Source organism: Cyprinodon variegatus, unplaced genomic scaffold, assembly GCF_000732505.1.
Source record: "Cyprinodon variegatus isolate N-32 unplaced genomic scaffold, C_variegatus-1.0 Scaffold146, whole genome shotgun sequence".
NCBI classification, from domain to species: domain Eukaryota; kingdom Metazoa; phylum Chordata; class Actinopteri; order Cyprinodontiformes; family Cyprinodontidae; genus Cyprinodon; species Cyprinodon variegatus.
Genome location: NW_015150599.1, coordinates 743204 through 750269, shown reverse-complemented (window position 1 = coordinate 750269; position 7066 = coordinate 743204). Strand labels below are relative to the sequence as shown.

Here is a 7066-nt window from a genome sequence, read left to right as displayed (position 1 = left end):
GGTGAGTTATTCCCTACATTTGCAGAGCAGTGGCGTTTTCTCCTTGAATACTAGGGAGGCTAAACCTCCCCTGTAAATTCTGTAAAACTATTGGTAAAATATGCATTTTTGAACTTCATAAATGTAGCCATTAAATTGCATTAAATAAGAACTAAAATGCGGCTGATTTTAATCAGCAGTTTATTCTGCTCTGGACGCGATCTCCCCTCTGTTCTGCTGCCTGTCCATCTCTATGAGAAGTCCCTGTTGAGGTTTGAGCCTCGGTCTATTGAGGTAAGTGGAGCCCTGATTGGATAAGACACCAAAATACATCACTTCCAGTGAGGCTCAGCCTGTCGGGGGGTCTAGGCAGCAGGGGCGGGTCGTGAAGCTGGCTGCTGATGCTGATTGGCAAACAAACTTAAGGATTTTTGACTGACAGTGTGCAGACAGTGAGGAGGTTTTCCCCATGAGTCGAGAGACAAAAGAGATCACTCAGTCAGAACAGTTATCTTGGGATGAACTCTTACCATTGTTTCTGAGGTTTATTATTTCAGATTGCTTCACTATTTTCACCCATTGTGATGTGTTTCATGTGTTTCGAAATTTGCTAATGCCATACGTGACGCTTGGATTTAATTAACACCACTGAGCCTCTCCTGTTTCGGAGGGCAGCAGCCGCCACTGGTGCAGAGTTATCTCTTCGACTATTATTTGAGCTTGATTCACACTTTCATTTATTGTTCTATCAAACAACCAGTTAGGCGTGCATTCACAGAACAATATTTGACATACTGAAGTGTGGTCATTAAACATATCAAAACGGCACATACTCAACTAAAAACCTAAAAGTCAGAGTTTACCAAACATTCAAATTATGACAGACAACTAAAAACCTTGTTCTTTAATTCATCTTATTTACTGTTAAACAGAAGGAAGCATCATGTGCCATCAGTAAGTTACATACCAGCTTGAGGGAAACACAGATGATCACATAGTAATGTTGATTTCAGTGCATAGATCATATTTTTACCTTCAACAGGCAGAATTCAAAGGTTGCTGCTTTCTGCTCTGTTTTTCTATGGTTACCAAACATCTGAAATGTCTGCTGAGATTGTATTTTTGACAAGAATCTTTGTAGATGTGCCCTCCAGGTCGATCAATGATCCTTCAGCAGGCAGGGAGTCCTTCCAGGCCTTTCCCCTGTCCACGTCACACTCTGACCAGACCTTTTAACTGGACCAACACAGAGATAGCTGCTTATTCTCGCTCCTTACTGCTTGTCCTTATCTGTAACATAAAAGCCATGTAGCAGGGTTATCATACAAGATTGTCATTTATCGGGGGCATTAAAAGCTTAACTCTAGATTGCAGTCATGTTTTCTCGGTTTGGGTGTCCAATAAACATTTACTGTATAATAAAGCTTAGCTCTGTCATTTTAAACACTTTCTATGGTAGGAGCAGCTGGACTCAAACACAAGAGTCCAATCAGAGTGTATATAGCACTGACTGATAGGAGGAATGCTTGCTTTAAAGCAGGGTGGTGGCACCTTCATGCTCTGGTTTTGCTTTGCTGAAACAAAAACAGGTCATGAAACTTTTGCAAACATTTAATCACAAAATTCTATTGGATTTCAAACGACATAATGACCCAAAAATCTGAGCTGAAGAAGAATGGCTCCTAAACTTCCACTAAGCTGAAAAAAGGCCTCAACTTGATGTTCATAATCTAAGATGATCTATAAAAACAAAGGTCTGTCCTACCAGCAGACTCGGTCAGTCCGTTAAAAAACAGGAGATCCAAGCAGAGTCTTGAACATGAGCTGTTAATGTGTTGCATTTCTGACAGAACAATAAAGATGCGTTCACACTGAACGTGAAACCTACTTTAAGACACAGCAATCAAAGCTGTGGCAAGCTGGGCGATGGGAAAGAAGGTGAAGACGATGAGAAAAAGAAAGCAGAGAAAGTGTGGACTGCTGGAAGAACTGTGGTGAACTGATGACAGAAAAGTTAAATGGTGTGCTCAAAGATGACCCTGCACATTTTGAGTTTGTTTGACTCAACCTGCTGCTGTGAAGCAGGATTCTCCATCATGAACATAATAAATAAAGAATAAAAAATAATATCAATCCAGACTCATGAATGAGCACCTTGATATGTGCTTTAGAATGGCTTTGTCTCCATTCAAACCCAGGTTTCAACCCTTGCAGGGCAGCGTAACGCCCACTGCTTTCATTAAGCTATAAAAAAGAAAAATAACAATTTCAGTTCAGGTGTTTTGTAAAGTCTGTGACTCAGGAAATTGTCTATATACCAAACTCGACTACTGTTGTTCTCTACTTTAAAAAAATTATTTTTATTATTTTTTTATTTAAAAATTCAATGTATAACATGGATTCATAAAAACCGGCTTTTTATTTCAGTCTTTTATAATTAAAAATGTCTCCTTACCTACTGTACAGTGGTTGATGATTTTCTTTATTTGGACCCGCTGTTTTTTAATTGGTTACCCCTGATCTAGGGCTAAATTAAAACGGCTTTTTAAAAGCCACCTTAAATCCTCTTAAGAGCGTTCCTACTTCCTCCTTTGTCAACATTATTTTCTCAACTTCCATTTTAAATAAAAAAAAAAAACTATAACTGTAACTGTATATAGGCTGCATTAAGTCCGCAACTTGTTTTTCCAACGCAAATTCTAAACAAAAGTTCAGATTTTTCAATTTCATTTGCAGGCGAGATGGTGATCAAATGTTGGCAACTTTGATACTGTCACCGCTCTCAGCTTTGCTTCACTCAAGATCCCCCCTCTACATAGAGGTAACATGGGAACAAGCAACAAAATTTGTGTTCGGTGTGACAGTACCTAAAGAAGACCCCAGAATCAGGGTTTTATCATTTTCTCCCTTTTATCTCCTCTTTTTCATCTTTTTTTTCCTTTCGTCTTCTACATTCCCATTGAAGTGTCCACATAATCTGTAATACTCCTTGCATGAATTATATTAAAGGTATTTATATGCATAAATCAAGCGGAAAACCATGGCAAAAGCTGTACTGCTCTACTTGTGAAAGTAAAATCTGTTGGGCTCTTTTTGGCATCAATACAGTTATTCTTATTGCCACATTGCCAGACAGGACACAGAGTAAAAAAAAAAAAAGACCTCAGAATGAAACCAAGAGTGTCTTTAGTACCTCTCCTTGGGACAAACTTCAGCGAGTGGCTGAAGATTCAAAAACGGGACCTTCCCTCTTCTGGACCATCGTTTACAAACTCGTGGCCTAGTCCGTTGCCACACTTTCCGCACAGAACCTGGAAACATGCAGCATTAGATCAATTACCTTCATGGCAGCGGTTCTGGCTAAAATACATCAGAAGGCAGATCCCTGACCTTGTAGGCAGTGAGGGTCTCCATCATCTTAGTGACACTGTCTTCTCTGATGGTGTCGGTGAATGCCGGCCATGGAGATGAGTGAGGGAACTTGGACCGACTGGAGAACAGGGGATGGTTACACTTGGAGCACACATAGATTCCTGCATGGCAGAGATCAGAGGTCATACTGGAAGTATGCAGTCACACCACTTCTCTTTTTCTTTCTAGAATGATGCACACTGCTTCACATTCAAAACAGACAGAATCTAAAACTATAATCCACTTAACATATTTCAATGCAGCTATGATGTTAACATCGGAGGTTAGTATTGATTGTGGTGCCTATTGCAGCCTTATAAATAAAGTTCTCGCATTTCTCACCAAATCTCTGTGATTTAAAACAAAAAACCTTTAAAATATGCCTTCACCTATAATTTGACCTTCAACCTGTTGGGAAACCATCTGGAATATTTATTGGAAGGTAAAAAGTATTGAACCACTCTCTCTGGGTAGGGGTCCACCAGCACCACAGGTCTTAAATAGTCAATATATCCAGCAATTTTTTCAGCTATATTGGATTTAAAGCCATGGGAATGGGAATCAGTTACAAAAAAAATCAACCCTAAATCATGATGCTGCCACTCCCATGCTTCCCTGTAGAAATGTCTTTCTTTTATTTGTGATGTGGAGTATTGGTTTACTCTTTAAAACTCTCCTCAAAACACAATACATTTGTATACATGTTTCTGGTAGCACCAACCTTTTTTATCACCTGAGCATGTAGCCCAGACAGAAACACAGAAGATTGTTGTCACTTGTTCCATCTAAAGAGCCCACCAGCTCCTTGAATGGCCCTCTAACAGCCTNAACCCTTGCAGGGCAGCGTAACGCCCACTGCTTTCATTAAGCTATAAAAAAGAAAAATAACAATTTCAGTTCAGGTGTTTTGTAAAGTCTGTGACTCAGGAAATTGTCTATATACCAAACTCGACTACTGTTGTTCTCTACTTTAAAAAAATTATTTTTATTATTTTTTTATTTAAAAATTCAATGTATAACATGGATTCATAAAAACCTGCTTTTTATTTCAGTCTTTTATAATTAAAAATGTCTCCTTACCTACTGTACAGTGGTTGATGATTTTCTTTATTTGGACCCGCTGTTTTTTAATTGGTTACCCCTGATCTAGGGCTAAATTAAAACGGCTTTTTAAAAGCCACCTTAAATCCTCTTAAGAGCGTTCCTACTTCCTCCTTTGTCAACATTATTTTCTCAACTTCCATTTTAAATAAAAAAAAAAAACTATAACTGTAACTGTATATAGGCTGCATTAAGTCCGCAACTTGTTTTTCCAACGCAAATTCTAAACAAAAGTTCAGATTTTTCAATTTCATTTGCAGGCGAGATGGTGATCAAATGTTGGCAACTTTGATACTGTCACCGCTCTCAGCTTTGCTTCACTCAAGATCCCCCCTCTACATAGAGGTAACATGGGAACAAGCAACAAAATTTGTGTTCGGTGTGACAGTACCTAAAGAAGACCCCAGAATCAGGGTTTTATCATTTTCTCCCTTTTATCTCCTCTTTTTCATCTTTTTTTTCCTTTCGTCTTCTACATTCCCATTGAAGTGTCCACATAATCTGTAATACTCCTTGCATGAATTATATTAAAGGTATTTATATGCATAAATCAAGCGGAAAACCATGGCAAAAGCTGTACTGCTCTACTTGTGAAAGTAAAATCTGTTGGGCTCTTTTTGGCATCAATACAGTTATTCTTATTGCCACATTGCCAGACAGGACACAGAGAAAAAAAAAAGAAAAGACCTCAGAATGAAACCAAGAGTGTCTTTAGTACCTCTCCTTGGGACAAACTTCAGCGAGTGGCTGAAGATTCAAAAACGGGACCTTCCCTCTTCTGGACCATCGTTTACAAACTCGTGGCCTAGTCCGTTGCCACACTTTCCGCACAGAACCTGGAAACATGCAGCATTAGATCAATTACCTTCATGGCAGCGGTTCTGGCTAAAATACATCAGAAGGCAGATCCCTGACCTTGTAGGCAGTGAGGGTCTCCATCATCTTAGTGACACTGTCTTCTCTGATGGTGTCGGTGAATGCCGGCCATGGAGATGAGTGAGGGAACTTGGACCGACTGGAGAACAGGGGATGGTTACACTTGGAGCACACATAGATTCCTGCATGGCAGAGATCAGAGGTCATACTGGAAGTATGCAGTCACACCACTTCTCTTTTTCTTTCTAGAATGATGCACACTGCTTCACATTCAAAACAGACAGAATCTAAAACTATAATCCACTTAACATATTTCAATGCAGCTATGATGTTAACATCGGAGGTTAGTATTGATTGTGGTGCCTATTGCAGCCTTATAAATAAAGTTCTCGCATTTCTCACCAAATCTCTGTGATTTAAAACAAAAAACCTTTAAAATATGCCTTCACCTATAATTTGACCTTCAACCTGTTGGGAAACCATCTGGAATATTTATTGGAAGGTAAAAAGTATTGAACCACTCTCTCTGGGTAGGGGTCCACCAGCACCACAGGTCTTAAATAGTCAATATATATTAGCAATTTTTTCAGCTATATTGGATTTAAAGCCATGAAAAAAGCGTATCTTTGGCTTCATATCTGACGCCTGAAGTTTCTGACACTAACTAGCGGTGGGAATCAGTCACAATTAAAATCAACCCTATATCATGATGCTGCCACTCCCATGCTTCCCTGTCTTTCATTTCTTGTGATGTGGAGTATTGGTTTACTCTTTAAAACTCTCCTCAAAACACAATACATTTGTATACATGTTTCTGGTAGCACCAACCTTTTTTATCACCTGAGCATGTAGCCCAAACAGAAACACAGAAGATTGTTGTCACTTGTTCCATCTAAAGAGCCCACCAGCTCCTTGAATGGCCCTCTAACAGCCTACTGGATCAGTTCTTTCACGTTGTTTCATCAAGTTCATGGTACTATTGCTGCGGCTGCATATTATTTCCAGTATATCATCAGAGTTTCTTTGTTTTCCAGATGCTTTGGAAACTCTTTGGCAGTCTTCTCCTAACTGATACCTACCAGCGTCCACTAGATCATCTGACCATTAATGAGGCACCTTAAATGATGCCAGCTGTGTCCTGACTGTGGTAAAGTGTATTTGTGAATTCAGAACACACCTCCATACCACAGCCAAAGTATTTTAAATCCAAATATTCTTACAATCCTAAAAATCAGCTGTGTTTCTCAGGCTATGGGTCACATCAAATTAGATTCTGTGTCATATTGAGTTGAAAAGCTTTTCAAATACTTGTATTTAAAATCACAAGAAGCTGTGATGAGCAGTGATGAGGAGACTATTTATGTCCACAGGTAAGAGCAATGATATTTGTCTTAGAAACTTGCAACAACAGACCTGTAAAAATAGATTTTAGGATATATTTATCTATTGATTTTCTCATGTTTTTTGTTTCTGTATTGAATTTTTTTATATTTTTATGATGCATTTGAGGAACCTCTGTAATTGTTTTTTATGTGCATTATGAAAAAAACGCATCACTTCTATTCTATTCTATTCTATTCTATTCTATTCTATTCTATTCTATTCTAATCTAATCTATTCTATTCTATTCTATTCCATTCTATTCTATTCTATTCTATTCCATTCCATTTTGTTCTATTTTATTCTATTCTATTCTATT

At 38.5% G+C, this 7066-nt stretch overlaps 1 long non-coding RNA gene and 1 pseudogene across 1 annotated transcript; both read right to left on the bottom strand.

Annotated features, from left to right (window-relative positions):
- Nucleotides 1-221: 221 nt before the first annotated feature.
- LOC107086254 overlaps nucleotides 222-7066 on the bottom strand; it is a 7574-nt pseudogene continuing 729 nt past the window's right edge.
- LOC107086255 lies at nucleotides 2119-3391 on the bottom strand. The gene is made up of 3 exons (XR_001481298.1): nucleotides 3370-3391; nucleotides 3173-3290; nucleotides 2119-2223 (listed from the first exon to the last, which is right to left on the bottom strand). It is a non-coding gene; the product is annotated as an uncharacterized LOC107086255 (long non-coding RNA).